Consider the following 17,033-nt stretch of genomic DNA (forward strand, 5'->3'; position numbering starts at 1 on the left):
CTCATTAGAAAGGTATTTCACTCTACCTATATATTTAATTCTTAGTACTGTAAATTTTAAATGTTATTATATTAACCTATAGCCTAAATATATAAAAATAATAGAATATGAAGCGAGATGATGTATCAAATATTTTTCTTTTGTATGATTTCAAGACACAATAGTCAATTCAAACATGCCAGAACATAAAAAGGTGTACACGACTTTCTCTTTTCGATGAGATCATTGATCTTTTTGGGATTTTTCCCAAAAAAACTGTTGCCGGGGGCAGAGATGCAAATTAATGTTTTAAAGAGACCAATCTATTATCTTTCTTTGGAATTTTTTTCGGGGGAATTTATGCTTATGCACAAAACAAATCCACATGTATTTGCACCTACCACAATGGACTGTTTTGTGAAAATTTGTCTTTAATTTAAAAGTTTAAAAATATCATAACGTTCAATACCATGATTTAAGTACAACACATATGTAAGATGCATAAAATTCTCAATTATGCACATTCAGTAAATTTTTAAAGCCCATAAAAACAGATTTACCAACTAGGCCTTTTTTACCTTCTCTACTAAAGAGTTCCATTTCTTTTGTTTAATTTCAACTGGGTTTCCACCTGTAAACACTCCTTTAAAAGTATATGTAATTTTTTGTGCTAAGGAAAAATATATGAAATATCTGAATTAATAATTTGTTTATGGCTGTGATAGAAACTAATTATTTCGTAGTACTTAGTATTTCAAAATACAGTCCTTTGTACTCCCTTTAGATCAGCTTATCTATTCTCTTTACTTGGCATTCATAATCCATTGTCTGTATAATGTCTAGTTGAAAATTTAACATAATTTTCTCCTTTGAAACCACCAAGCCATCAATCTCCAGCACAGAGTTCATATCAGTTCCATACGTGCTTTGCAATACTTCCCTTCATATTGAGTGTAGTGTTACATAGTATAGAACGGAACGAATATGATCTCTGTGCCGGAGATTGCTAAGCCATTTGAAACCAATTTGTCCGCTAGTGTCTTCTGTAAGATTTGTTCCTGGTGTTCATGCCAATCAAACAATATGTCAAAATTGCTAAATAGAACATATATTTGAAGTGCAAGTAACTGTTTAATATTTAGAAAACAATAGTAGAGCCAGAAAATTTGACAGGGTAAAATGCTCAGAAATTGGATTTAGCTACTTCCCTTAAACACCAAATTCTCAAGAGTCCTTGAATGATGATTTTTAACCAGTTTGACAATTTCTGCATAAGTAAAAATGAGGAAGAGAATTTTGTTTACAGAAAAATTAATCTACAATACAAAAATCTACAAAAAAATGAGAGAAAGGGGGTAATCAGAATCCATGTACAAGAAAATCAGAACACAGCTGGTCAAAAGAAAAACATGATGAAAAGACAAACAATACTTAACACTACCCAGAAAACTAAAGATTGCAGATATGCTTGAAACCATCAAATGACTGCCTAAAGGATTAATTGTCCTTAAAAGACAACTTTTTACATATAATCCTACCAAAATTAAAAATTACTAAAATTTACAAATTAATGTCTCAATATATGACCGACCGTGCGACACTCTCATAGGTAGTCAATGTTATCAACCCCCCGCCCCCTAGTAGTACCATATATGATTGATTCACTTATAAAAACAAAAAATCTCAAATTCTGTTTTGATTAATGTTTCAGGAAACACAAAGAATTCAAATGCATAAAAATAGATACATATAAACATCTTCCAATTCAGGAGTTGAAGTCGCAGGAAAAAAATTCACTAACCTTGATATAACACTATATATAAATTCAATCACATCTTTAGTTTAATCGTAATCATGTATTTCTAACAGTTTTAAATTCATCTTATTTAATAACATATAAAACAGGAATGATCCAAACTTTTACATATTTTCTTGCAATTGGTAAAGAGTATTTTGTTTTCAATGAGAGTTATTTATATTTCTTTATACTATATACTGATTGAGAATTAGTCTTTAAGGTTGTGTCTAGGGTAAATTGTTATTGTTTGTCATAGTGTATAAAGTTAAATTGTTTTTATTTTGTTCTGTTAATCCTTTGAAAAAACTGTGATGTATATCATTAATAGTTTGCTAGTTAGTGGAACTATCAGCTAAAAAGCTGTGAATACTGTAGACATAAAGTGAACAAAACCTAAAGTTGTTAATTTCTGTGTCATTTGGTCTCTTGTGGAGTGTTGTCTCATTGGCAATCATACCTCATCTTCTTTTTTATAAAAGCTTATGACACATGAGATATTGTATATTTTTGTTAATAATACTGATTTGGGACCAGTATTTCGAAATATTCTCAGGAAGGAATTATATGTCAATCAGTTATTTTAAATTTGTCCAGAAAAAAATGGTAACAAAATAGTTACAAAGTGCTTAGATTTAAAGAATTTTCAAAAATGATTGTTTCAATTGTTTTGTCTTTCTGTAAAACAGGAATATTTATTGTTCCTTTGTTAGCATTCAGCTTTCTTGAAACTATTTACTGATCACTTTAAACACGAACAACTTAAGAAGGTCCCATAAAACTTGATGCTTTTGTTTGCTTCACAATATATTATTTGACTTTTAAAGTAAGTGATATTAATTGCCCGTATTCTATTCGTTTTATAATTTTCAAAACTATATGTGCTTCTAACAGTTGTAGTAAAACTGCTTAATATCAATCTAGTACGAATCAAATTCGTAAGAAAATATATAAATAACACAAAGCCGAGAGGGTGAGAGAGCAGATTGTTACCCCGAGAAAAATATTATCAACCGAGACGAAGCCGAGTAAAATCTACTCTTTCACCCTTGAAGCTATATGTTTTCAATTCAATATAATGAATGTTCTGATTTTATTGACTTTTAAATAATCGATTTTTGTTTTGCAAGATTTTATTTGCTAATACGAGATGATATCATTTACAAAAATGTTCTCGCTGACACATGTGTAAGAGTAGAATACTACTCTTGTACTCACTAATAAAAAAACCATGCAATCTAACATGAAGTATAATAATGCTTACTGTACCTGATCACAAAAAACTGCTTATTCTTCAACTTTGAAATGTCTGTATTTTATCTTTCTTTTCTTTTTCATATTCTTACTGAGTCTCCACTGTCACTTTCTATTACACTATGTCGTGTTTATAAACTAAATATTTCATGAACAAACACTTTTGCTACAAACACATTATTTGCATGATAACGCATACTTTATTTCAGTGTCAATGCATGCTTTGGGTGAATATTAACAGTTGCAAGGTAACTTTCTTAATTTCATCCTACTATTGCTATAAAGGTACAACGTAAGGGAATTTTTGGGATGAAAATATCATTAGCACTAATTTACTGAAATGTGACCACTACTTCAAATATAAAGTTTAATTAAGTGTCATTGAAAGATATAAGGAATTCATAAAACATTTAATTTTACAGTCTATCACTTTATCTGGACCTTATCCATGAAATGAAAACACACTTCTGCTTCGTATTTCATCTCTACGTTGAAAAGTGATTATAACTGTATAAGCTGTCCTGCATGTGGGGCGTATTGTTAGTTACATAGTGTGGTAGTGACCTAATACGATATATATAGGGTCAGTAAATTCCATATGGGGTGAGAGCGAAGCATCTTAACATTTGGTATTTAGACTAGTGGCCTTTCAAAATGATCATGTCTTCAATACCGTTAGTATTAAGAACCTATTTCCATTGGTCTATACAAAAACAAATGCCAACAATAACAGCTTGTAAGTTTTAAATGTGTTTTATGAATTTATTTCAATTTTTCATCATCAATTTCTTCATCTGTTGAAACCTTTCAAATTTTTCCTCAACACCTAGTTGTTTTTATAAAGGGACGTAACACCGCTACTAACCGTGTATTGAAATAAGCCCCGCCTACTAACCCCAAATGAAATATACACGGTCTCCACGCGATTTCTTTTAACCAATCATATTCCTAGGAATGTGTAGGAGGTCAGATAAATTTTGATATTTAAGAAGCATCCAGATTTCTCTTCGACATAAACAGACCTACACTGTTCACGGTAAGACAATCTTTATATTTAATTTCTTTAAACAAGGGCATTGTTTAACAAAGTTTGAAATTTGTTAAACCATAATTTTTTGAAATAAAATATAAAAGAATAAATGTTACGTTCTGAATTGAATTTTCATTTTCTGGATTGCTACAATAATACAGCTTCAAACTGCAACAGGGAAATCTCTACTTGGACTATGTTTCCACTTGTTATGAGGAGTTGCTAATCAAAGGTGCATGAAAACGGGAGAAAAACCGAACAAACGGACGACTGGACAATCCAGTGGACCAGCGTTTGTTTGGCTGCAATAATTTATTTTCATTTAAATTGCATGCGTTTTCGATCAAAGAAACAATGCTTCGGGCATATTTCTGGAATAAGAAAATAGAAATACATGTAACAATAAAGTAAAACAAAAATCAAATCAAAAAACTGTTTAACAGATTAAAGATGCAATATTGTTTTTCAACAAACAAGGTTGAGACGGTCTTAAATATTTAACAAAACTTTTTAGTCCAGTGAAAAAACTCTATTTTCAATGGGTTTTTTTTTCTAAGAAGAACTGTAATGCAATACGTATTCTATAGAAATTGCAAACACTTTTGAACCAAATTGGTCAAACTTTTAGGTCATTATTTTCTCGTTTGAATTTACATTTGTCATTTTGTGTCCTTTCATAGCTTGCAGTTGCGGTACGGGTTTTCCTAATGGCAAAGGCCATACGGTGAACTATAGTTGCTAATCTCGACGTCATTTGGTTTCTGGGGGAGAGTTGTTTCACTGGCAATCAAACGTGTTTCGGTATTTATATATTCAACATTCATGTATTTAGTTATGATGTTTCTTTTGTAAGTCCTGTGAGATATTTTGTTATGTCTTATGTTCGAGACGACGTGGTTCGGTATTTATATATCCCGCTTTCGGGCTTTTTGTTGTTACTTTCTTATACGTGTGGGTCCGCTGTGTCATTTTGTACTGAGTTGTTGTCTGTTTATTTCGTTTGTGGTTTGAATTGATTTTAAGTTCAAAGCAACTATATGCACAGGATTTTTTTTGTTTATACACAGTTTTGATTTAGAAGAAAAACCGACATAGTTAAAAAAATACATAAAATAACACCATTACAAACTCAAACCCAATTCAATATTCTTGTATGTGTCTATAGATAAAACAAATTTATTTTATTTTTAGAAATTTACCTGTGATAATATAAACGTCACAAAAAATACGTCACTTTTTGTGACGGTGGTCCATTCATATGACGCGCAGTTTATATTTCGTTTGTGGTGTCCTGGTGTGCTGTCGTAAATTCATGGGAGGTGTCCGTTGTTATTCTGTGGTTTATAAGTTATAATGTACTATTATACTATTTATTTATGTATTTCTCTGTGCTGAGTGTTTTTTTCGTTTGTTTGTATTGTATACCTGTCACGTGGTGTTGTCATTTTAGCGGTATTTTTAGCATTGCCATATAAGCGGGAGGTTTGGCTAGCCATAAAACCAGGTTCAACCCACTATTTTTTCTTAAAATGTCCTGTACCAAGTCAGGAATATGGCAGTTGTTATCAGACAGTCCGTTTCTATGTATGTTGGCGTTTGATTTTGTTGTGGTTCAGTGTTTGTGTTGTTCCGTTGTTTTCCTTTTATAGTTGACGTGTTTCCCTCGGTTTTAGTTTGTTACCCTGATTTTTTTTTGTTTAATCGAATTATGACTATTGAACAACGGTAAACTACTGTTGCCTTTATATATATATATACCATATCTTTTGAGTTTTATATAGAGATGATGAGTAAATTTCAGCAAACAAGGAAGTAGACATCCAGAATATGAAAAAATAATTCAAAATATGTGACCATCAGTTCGTTTAGACGGAATAGGGCGTAATGTTAAAGATTACTTTTTTTTACCTGAAAGACTCTAAATTGTTCAAAAGTTTTTCGATCTTCCGAGAAACGATTACCACACAAATCCTTTTTTAAAATGTTCTGTTTTAAAGATGTTCGCTTCTTTACTTCAAAATAACAAGACTTTTAAAAGCCTGTAATTAATTGATAGTATATAAATAATGGAACTTAAAAAGCAGAAAAAATAATAGGTCCGTATCCTTGTATAAGAGATATAATTAATTGAAAATTTGGCGGGAAAGATTCTCTCTAGATTTTTCGTAAATTTAACATTGACACCTTTTTTTATTTCAAACACTATGAAAAAAAACATGGATTTTATAAGATGTTCAAAAATAGATGTTTAAATTATATGTTTTAAAATTATGAAAAGAAAAATAGGGGTTAGCGTGCAAAATTTATATTGGCACTACATGGATAAAACTAGAGGATTCCGAAAAAAGTCAAAAAGTCAAAAACATGAGTAGCAAACATCCTTAAGGATAATGGAACGTTTTATTATTTCTATTATTTTGTAGATGATCAAAAGAAATCGCACACAGGCTCTCCTCCTTGCAGTTTTCGTACTGAATGGTATTGGTAATGTTTTATTTTTCCGTTTTTTTTTTTTATAAATGTTAACACTTTTTTCACATTCCCCATTTGTGTAACCATTTTCACGTCATTCCTGTAACTTGTTCATTTCAAATTGATGAACAGTATTTTCGTCAGAAAAAAACATTTTATATCGATACTTCCTTCTTCATATGATAAAGTGTAAGCGGACTCGGAAAACAAAATTTAATAAAACATCAGTTGTTTATGACTTCGTAACGCCAAATGTAAAACGATATAGGACATTAGGCACCTAGTTAATTTCGTACAGTTATTGTGAAATTCCAGGTTGAAATAAAATACTATACACTTACCTTTTTTGTATAACAATTCAACAAATAACAAAAAAAAATAAATAAATGAAAATATGTTATCAGCAGGTAAAAGTGTACCGTTTATTCTCAATCCCTGATGTTATAAAAGTATCATTATGTAATAACACAAGATCAATTTTTTACCAAATTATAAAATCGTCATAACAGTTGAACGAAGAGAAACATAATTTCTATCTGTTTTTAAGCGTTCTTTTGCTCTTTCGCAAAAGTTAGTGGACTTACAATCAAGCCGTATGAATGGAACGACGAAGGCACACCATTGTCAAAAGGTAAAAATTACAACATAGAAATTCTAATGAAATTATTTCAGTGCGCACAACACGTGTGTTTTTGGAGTAACATACATGTAACCCCTTTGTGTTATTAATTTTTTTATTTACATTGTGTCATAGATCAAATTTATTCGTTGAGTGTATGATCACTTGCTTTTGTTAATATGTCTTTTGATTGGGTTATGCCTTTTCAATTGATAGTTTATAGTGTGTCTTTCTATGTTGTGATGTTACACTATTAATTCAGGTAGGGTGAAGGTTGGCGCCTATTACAACGTTTAAACCCGCTGCATGTGTTTGCACCTGTCCTAATTCAGGAACCTGATGTTCAGTGGTTGTCGTTTGTTGATGTGGTTCATGAGTGTTTCTCGTTTCTCGTACTTTATATAGATTAGACCGTTGGTTTTCCTGTTTGAATGGTTTTACACTAGTCATTTTTGGGGCCCTTTATATCTTGCTGTTCGGTGTGAGCCAAGGCTCCGTGTTGAAGCCCGTACTTTGACCTATAGTGGTTTACTTTTGCAAATTGTGACTTGGATGGAGAGTTGTCTCATTGGCACTCATACCACATCTTCTTATATCTACTTAGATGAAATTAGCAGTTCACTTCAAGTCCCTTTAGGTCATATAGTTCCTAACATTTTTACGTATTTATACATCCCAGGCTTACTTTTTTTTAGTTTGAGCATTGTTGATAAAGGATAATCCAGTGAAGGGCAACCAACGCACGACACTTATACATTATCATTTTCATTTCAAAAAGTAAAATCACAAAAATACTGAACTCCGAGGAAAATTCAAAACGGAAAGTCCCTAATCAAATTGCAAAATCAAAAGCTCAAACACATTAAACGAATGGGTAACAATTGTCATGTTCCTGACTTGGTACAGACATTTTTCTTATGTAAAAAATGGTTGATTGAACCTGGTTTTATAGCTAGCTAAACCTCGCACTTGTATGACAGTCGAATCAAATTCCATTATATTGACAACGATGCGTGAACAAATCAAACAAACATAATAGGTAAAAATATCAAAAATAGGGGTACAGCAGTCAGCATTGTGTTATAATCTTAATCACTATAAAAAAAACAAATATGTAACAAAGAAGCACAAAAAGTCAGATATCAAATTTAACAACCTCATTCATTGCTTTTTTATTATACGATTTTATTTATCTATGTCCACCCATAAAGGATTGAAAGATTTTAAGTACTGGGACTGACTCCTTACCCTGACAGGCACATGGTTAGGTTAATAGTTATCAAAGGTACCAGGCTTATAATTTCATACGCCAGACGCGCGTTTCGTCTACATAAGACTCATCAGTGACGCTCAGATCGAAATAGTTAGAAAACCAAAACATTGCGCGTTTGACGTACATCAGTTGATCAGCATGTAAACGTCACACAGGTAGAAATACAATAATTTTGTCGTTCAAAGTATGAACAGAATGTAGTCTAGTTCTTTTAGGCATATCCTCTGCAGAATATAAATTAGAATTTTCCCTTGTCCTTCTTGCCGCTTGTCTATAACTCTATATGCTTATTGTGAATTTCTTCTAAAAAAAAAAGAGCCACGTCATTATGTATTTTATTAAATCTAACATCTTGCTCAAGTTATATTGAGATACACCCCAATGAGTTTAACCTCTATTATAAAGGTTAATATATTGAAATTGATACAAATCAGTCAGTACCATATTACATAATTTGTCCGTTGATGACTTGTTAAATCAATATCTAACAGTTCAGGGCAGCAAGTGCAGAAAGCAAGATGTTAGATTTAATAAAATCAAACTTCAATTACAACGTTCTGGTTTAAAACTAATTTTTTGAGAAAAAACCTTTAAAAATCTTCATCAATCAAGAATCATAACTCCACAATATATAGTTACTAGTAAGTATGTTTAACTTAATGACTCCCATTATCAAGCTACATTTGAATATGTTACTCAACCATCGTTATGACACATGAACAAAATTTATTCGATTTTTGCTGCACCATGTTCGAATTTTAAAAATATTTTCTGATACAACATAACATATAAAGGACTCGGACTTCTTTTAAACTTAGTTTTACTGTACGTATTGCTGTGTGTTTGTTTATTCTACATTGGCTATATGTAGAAGTATAGGGGGAGGGTTGAGATCTCACAAAACATGTTTAACTCCGCCGCATGTTTGCGCCTGTCCCAAGTCACGAGCCTCGCTGTGTTGAAGACCCATTGGTGGCCTTTCGCTTTTTTCTGCTCTTTGGTCGGGTTGTTGTCTCTTTGACACATTTTCCATTTCCATTCTCAATTTTATAGTTAGCTTGAATCCAGAACGATTCGAGCTTGACATTTATTAGTATTTACATCTTTCTGTCATCACTGGGATTAAACTGATGTCCGTAACTGCAATTCCGGATATCCCAAATGGCGGACGAAAAATTAGGTGAAATATAATTATATAAATTTTGTAAGCCGTTAGAAATGACTTTTCGGAACTTTTTGCCAGCGTTTGCGTTAAGGTCTTCTTGTCCGTAAATGTTAAATTGCAGAAAAGAATTGACGTTTTACTATTAAAACAAAAGAAAATTAAAATTTTGGCATAATTTTCTATATTTTTAAACATTTTAACAGCTTTACCTTAAAGTTATCAAAAACTCCATTTATATTTGTTAAATAATATATTCACTGACCTTAATCAGAATCCCATATTTCAATGCTTTTGAAGAGCAAAATTGGACTTAAACTTATTTAAGAGGAAAAAATGTTGCTAATTGTAGTTAGTCCCAAGAAGTCACCAAGACCAATAACCACAACATCCAGAAAAACAAGGAATGAAGAATCTGATAAGTGTGGTGAGCATAAATGTTATATATGGTCTTTTCATCAGCCTTTATAACGTGCTATACTTTATTGCCCGTTATTTTTTTGTTAGAATGTAGATGAACGCCTTCTACCAAACATTGTTTTACAAATCATTAGCATTGTGACTACATATTCATACTTCTCCACTCAAACTAATGATACATATACCAGCAAATACATGTTTGTAGTGTTTTCCGTCCGTCTGTGCCTTTCTGCAACAACTCGTAAAAAAACTTAATACATTGTAGTCAAACTTATAGCTCTGCCTAATTTGAAGGTGTATTTGGTCATCCTCAATCAAGTTTATATTTGAAGGTGTATTTGATCATCCTCAATCAAGTTTATATTTGAAGGTGTATTTGGTCATCCTCAATCAAGTTTATATTTGAAGGTGTATTTGGTCATCCTCAATCAAGTTTATATTTGAAGTTGTATTTGGTCATCTTCAATCAAGTTTATATTTGAAGGTGTATTTGGTCATCCTCAATCAAGTTTATATTTGAAGGTGTATTTGGTCATCCTCAATCAAGTTTATATTTGAAGGTGTATTTGGTCATCCTCAATCAAGTTTATATTTGAAGGTGTATTTGGTCATCTTCAATCAAGTTTATATTTGAAGGTGTATTTGGTCATCCTCAATCAAGTTTATATTTGAAGGTGTATTTGGTCATCCTCAATCAAGTTTATATTTGAAGGTCATCCTCAATCAAGTTTATATTTTATGGATTTTATATTTGAGTTTGAGTTACACTTTGGAAGCATTGACACATTTCGTCTTTCAAACAACTAGCGTCAACAAAAAGTAAGTCGCCTTATCTTTGTTTGGCCAAGTGCCAGTTAATGTTATAATATTTATTTATTACATAATGTACATCTTAAACTTGTCTTTAGAATACATTATTCTTTTTATCTTTTCAAGCAGAATTTGGATCACATATTTGACTTTTTCATACTTTTTGTTAGCAATCACAGTTAATTTATAAGCAAAAAAATCATAAATAAAAAATATAGAAACACTAATACTTAAACAAAACCCTCACACTATCGAAACTGAAAGTAAACAAAATCCTCACACTATCGAAACTGAAAGTAAACAAAATCCTCACACTATCGAAACTGAAAGTAAACAAAATCCTCACACTATCGAAACTGAAAGTAAACAAAATCCTCACCCTATCGAAACTGAAAGTAAACAAAATCCTCACACTATCGAAACTGAAAGTAAACAAAATCCTCGCACTATCGAAACTGAAAGTAAACAAAATCCTCACACTATCGAAACTGAAAGTAAACAAAATCCTCACACTATCGAAACTGAAAGTAAACAAAATCCTCACACTATCGAAACTGAAAGTAAACAAAATCCTCACCCTATCGAAACTGAAAGTAAACAAAATCCTCACACTATCGAAACTGAAAGTAAACAAAATCCTCGCACTATCGAAACTGAAAGTAAACAAAATCCTCACACTATCGAAACTGAAAGTAAACAAAATCCTCACCCTATCGAAACTGAAAGTAAACTAAATCCTCACACTATCGAAACTGAAAGTAAACAAAATCCTCACACTATCGAAACTGAAAGTAAACAAAATCCTCACACTATCGAAACTAAAAGTGACAAAAATTTGAAAACTGCACAAATTGAGTCAATGACACCATAATTAAGCATATGTTCAATGTACTAACTGTAAATATTTAACGTTACTTCTTTTAGTATATTAAATCATTACTATTTGTACCTCTATTCTTATTTAACAACGCCATTTTTAAAAATTAACATAATATTAATTAATACCCGTGGATGAATTTTAGTTTTGATTAAAATTGTACCAAAATTTTGTAAAACTATATTTCATTTTTAGGTCCAGAGAACTGTCAACATGGAAAATTCTATGTAGATACATGTGACAAGAATGGTTTCTATCAATGTGTATGGGGGAGACCTGCGAAACAACATTGTGGTAAGGGTCTTGTATGGAACCCAGCAGGATATTGTGACTACGCATAACAGTTATTCAAGAATTTGACTTTGGAATATTAGATTGAGACCAATGATTAATTATAAGTTGTAACCAAAGCACGAGTAACTATATTTACAGATGCATTCAATTTGTTCGTTTTTTCGTGTCAAAAATAAATTCTTGCATTAGCAAAAAAGGCCGTTAGTTTTCTCAATTGAATTGTTTCATATTTTTCATGTCGGGGCCATTTATAACTGACAATACGTCATGGGATTTTACTCATTGTTGAAGGCCATACGGTTGCCTGTAATTGCTTACATCCACTTTATTTTAACTTTGGTGGATAGTTGTATGAGTGGCAATCATACCACATCTCCTTATTTTATATCTCTTAAATTTCACTTTTAGGCCATTATGGACCTCATGTGTCATAGAAATAACCATAACCAAGAACGAAAGAAGAAAAATAGTTGTTAACTTGTTTGCCTCTGGCTTTTTTAATGAAAAAATAAGAAGCCGTTGACATCGAAAACAATAAACCAAGTAAAGAGACAATACTTGAGCCTAAAGGTGGAAAACGAAAAAGTAATCAATATTTTACAAAGAAAATTAAAGATGAACGGACAAAAAAAATCAGTGATGAGTTTAGGCACTCCAGAAGGGTAGCAGGTTTTCTCCTCTGCGCTGATGATAATCGTGCAACTTGTGGTAAAACCATGTTCATACCGGTGATTATGCACTCTATCATAGAGAATTGTCAAATGTTACTCGTCTTACAAACAAAAGAAAAAAAACAAAAATACCTAACTCCAAGGAAAATTCAAAATGGAGAGTCCCTTTAAAAGACATTACTTTAACTAATATTCGGTACGTACAAAAAATATAATTAATTCATGACCGAATGTATAAGATTAGAAGGATAACAGTTACATATAGAACAGCTAAGACATGAAATAAAAATATCACCAAGTTCAACATAGAAAACTCAAGTAAAATCCACACGAATCCCTTTTACCACCATTGGCACCCATCATGTTGCTCATGATAAGTTAAAATCAGGGACAAATGTTAACACTTGTTTTCAGACATATTTATTTTCTGCCAACGAAATGTCAAATATGGGAAGTGAATAGACTTGTTGTGCCTATTTTTCAATATATTCCATGACTGATCGAGTTTCATTTCAAATTGTAAGCGGAACGATATTCAATGATCACTTGAATTTCAAACAGGAAAAAGATGTTATTGTAATGTCTATCTATAGCAGGGGAAACACGTATTATTTCCTTGTGTATTTTGTAAAATAAAATTATACATATTTTCTGATGTTGCTGATTAAAAGTTTCACGGTCATATAGCTGTTATTCGTGAATTTGAAAGCATACTATTTTGGTTGAATCAGTGCATTTGCAGATTGACTGTTTCTATTATTTTATTACATTTTTAATTCTGTACAGTTAGTTAAAGCAACGTTTCTTTTTCTGCACTGTTTTTGGCGTTGCTGTGTGAAATACAGTCATTGATATTAATATGTATGCTTGCATAATTACTCTAAGTAGATCAAGTATTATGAGCTTGCTTTCAGTCACAGCTATCATTATTTGGTACGGTTTAATAATCCTACACCTTCCGCTTTCTGGAGAGGGAGGTATATAGTGTTAGGAGGTCCTCCTTTTGTAAACTGTAATAGAATCTTATTTACGGATGAACTGGTACACCTCCTATTTCATTTTTTCATTCGAAGGATTTTTTGGGTTCATTTTGGCATGACATAGACTTTTGTCATATCCGCACGACTACAGTTCACATTTATATCCGCTTTTCCTCATAAATAGCATAATTTTATAGAAATTTTATATGAATTTGGTTAAATATACTTACCATGAAATTACATTTATATTATATAGAATATGTTTGCTTTCACAACATGTTCTCATCGCAATTAACTAGGTGATTAAAAGTTACATCCATAAGATGTACTCACCTACGTCATAATTTACCTGTGTAACATACAGTATCTTTAGTTTTAATTTTTGCGTTCAGGTGAACGCATGTTTCTCGTCGACAAGGTTTTTTAAATCCTTATGTTTTATAAAAGACATTATTTGTTTTCGGTATATCGTTTTACGATTAATTTAATGTGAATACAGCGCTTCTGTCAAGTTTCTGATATGCACGTTTCGTCAATTTTACATCTTACGAGTCTGGAACAACGACGACCTAGAAAATGACCTTTGTTTAGCCGCCATTTTCAAACATTAAGTCCGGTCCGAGGAAAGACAGAATTTTTCTGTCAAAATCGGACATGTTACGTGAGTGCTCCGTTTTTAGAATAAACGGATGTTTTAATACTTCTTCCACGCTGACCGAATTTTTAGCTGTTTAGAGCAATCTACGAAACGGGTCAAGTGGAAAGTTTGGATAAGTTGATTGTTTATTACAATTTTACAGTCTGTACACGAGACTGTGTAAACACATCACTATATTAAAATCAGAATAGGTGTTTTGGCCAGATCTGATTATTTTAATGTGGATAACGTCCTTGTGGGAGCGTAGACCACTATTGTCACTATTTTAATGTGGATAACGTCCTTTAAATATGGGAGCGTAGACCACTATTGTCACTAGAACCTCAATTGGTTCAATAAATTTCAATCAGGAAAGGGAACTTGCCCATATCTGATTGTTATTTTATTTGGATAACGTTCCATACAGGGAGCGTAGACCAACATTGATACTCACATTGACTGTTTAAAGTTGATAAATAAATATAAAATAAAATAAAATAAATCACAATCAGAATAGGGAATTTGCCCACAACTGATTATGTTTATTTGGTTAACCTTCCATTCAGGGAACATAGACCATATTTATTGAAAATAAAACGTGCTTAATGAATCACAAATAAAATTAAAATTAGAATAGGGATTTTGCCCAAGTCTATCTGATTAATGTTGACATCGTTTCATCCAGAAAACATAGGAACTAGAACAACATGCATGATTTTGGATCTGTAAGTTGCATGCATTCTACTACAATACAGATTTGATATCTTACATAAAAATCATAACTATTAATTGATTGCACATTGATATTTATGGAGCATAGACCATTGTTGTAAATAAAAACTTCATTTTTTGACGTACTAAAATAAAATAAATTAGAATCAGAATAGTGAATTTTAGTCCAGGTCTATCTGATTGTTGCAGTAGACATCCTTCCATCCAGGGAACGTTAGGTCTACCCTTATTATATTTAAAACAACCTGCAAGCATAGCTAATTTTTGTTTGCACATTGATTTTTGTGATGAACCAACAGTTCAGTTAATTTACATATAAACTCATATTGATAATACAATGTAATATATTGAAAGAGTGTCTGGAAATGGTCAAGACAGATAAAAACACTGAAATAGTACAGTGTTATCTAGTACAATACAAATGTGTATGCAGATTAAGCATATCAATACACAAATTTTTTAATTATGTCCAGTTTTAATCAGGACAGTAAATTCTCAGAAGCCTGAAATATTTTCTCGGAGCAGGAAACTGCTGTAAATATTTTCTTTACTGATAAATTATTATCTTACAGATGTTAAGAAAATACTAATATGTTGAGTCAGTAAGAATGGAACACCGTTCTAAAACCAGTTGAAAGCTTGTGACAACTCATTTTATCAATTTTTAATTTTCATGGTCAGTTTACTACTGACAAGAAGAACATTAATATTATCAGTATGTACTGCTATGACCATTTGTTTGTTTTGTCTGCAGTAACGAAACAAAGACTTTTATAATGTTTTTTAAGTAAACATTAGATTGTCTCTTGGATTAAGAGTTTAGGGAATGCCATGATGCATTTCACAAAGACTCATTCAGGGAAATGGCTTATATTTTGATTACATAATTCAGAGTGTACATTGCCAATGCATATAACATAATATGTACTTGTGCTATTTTGTGTTAAGTACACCAAAAAGGTGATAACATAAGACTTAAGGGTCTATGTTACCCTCACTATATGAGAATCACTGTCAAATAATACATGTATCTTCCAATCATGAAAGGGAGAGATTTTTGGAAGCTCTTTTAAAGATGGAAAATTATGCCTTTACATCTTAAGTTTTCAAAGCAATGCCAACAAGTTTGGCAAGATTCTGCTATAAGGGATTCATTCATTTGGTCTGTTTTCAATCTTAATGTGAGATTGGTAGTAAAAAACAGCTTAACAAACTGCTACCCGTTCTTTTTTCCGTGAGTTTATATTGAATCAGAAAGCTGAACTATAGAGGACTCAAAGATACTGATATATAAAAACAAGATTATCATTAATTTAGGATTTGTATTTTGAGAATTTAGTGTAAAAATAAAGACATATCAGATAGATTTTGCAAAAAATTAGATATGATTAGTAAAATATTAGTAAATAGATAAAGAAAATTTAAAGCATTGTGGATGCAGGATTCATTAAAAATGCTAGACATGGACTTGGAGATTGGAGTAGTTCACAAGTTTTAAAAATGAACTATCTAATACAGCTCTTTATATAAAGCTTCTTTTTAGCCAGTCTTTACAAGATGCAGAAAAAAGAAGAGGTTTTTTGGGCTACATAATGTACCAATATATACATATATATATTTCAATTGGTTCTCAAATTTTAGCACCAGTGTAGAAGCAGTTAATCTAAGAGCAAAATACATGAAAAGCAGTTTATTTAAAAGACTGATTAATAGTTAGCAAATAACATTCAATAGTCTGTTAGTACATGGAAGTAAAATGCAATATGATAATTCCATGATTATATTAAGTGCAAGACATTTTCTAAATTTAAAATGTCACTGTTTATTTTTATTTTTGCTCATTATAAGCAAAGAGTACAAAAAAAAAAAAAAAAAAAAAAAAAAAAAAAATCTAGTCTTGTCAAAGTCAAGTTGTGACTTATCTACATGCAGGAAGGTTTCCAAATGCGTGTGATTTAATCCCCAAATTGATGGTATTCACTATTCAGATTTCATAATGACCAGTCAATTATCAAACAATATTTCTTA

General features: G+C 31.4%; 1 long non-coding RNA gene across 8 annotated transcripts in view; it reads left to right on the top strand.

Moving 5' to 3' along the window:
• LOC127717806 (uncharacterized) overlaps nt 1–12,146 on the top strand; it is a 120,954-nt gene extending 108,808 nt beyond the window's left edge. For 2 of the 8 annotated variants that reach the window (XR_007989415.1, XR_007989414.1), the window contains exons 2-5: nt 6,482–6,536; nt 7,078–7,161; nt 9,937–10,011; nt 11,887–12,142. This is a non-coding gene — a long non-coding RNA (uncharacterized LOC127717806). Of the gene's footprint in view, nt 1–3,995; nt 4,065–6,481; nt 6,543–7,077; nt 7,162–9,936; nt 10,012–11,886 lie in introns of those variants that run through there. The other 6 variants (XR_007989418.1, XR_007989417.1, XR_007989420.1 and 3 more) reach the window with 4 other exon arrangements.
• Nucleotides 12,147–17,033: the final 4,887 nt, after the last annotated feature.

Source organism: Mytilus californianus, unplaced genomic scaffold (genome assembly GCF_021869535.1).
Source record: "Mytilus californianus isolate M0D057914Y unplaced genomic scaffold, xbMytCali1.0.p SCAF_10, whole genome shotgun sequence".
Lineage (NCBI taxonomy): Eukaryota > Metazoa > Mollusca > Bivalvia > Mytilida > Mytilidae > Mytilus > Mytilus californianus.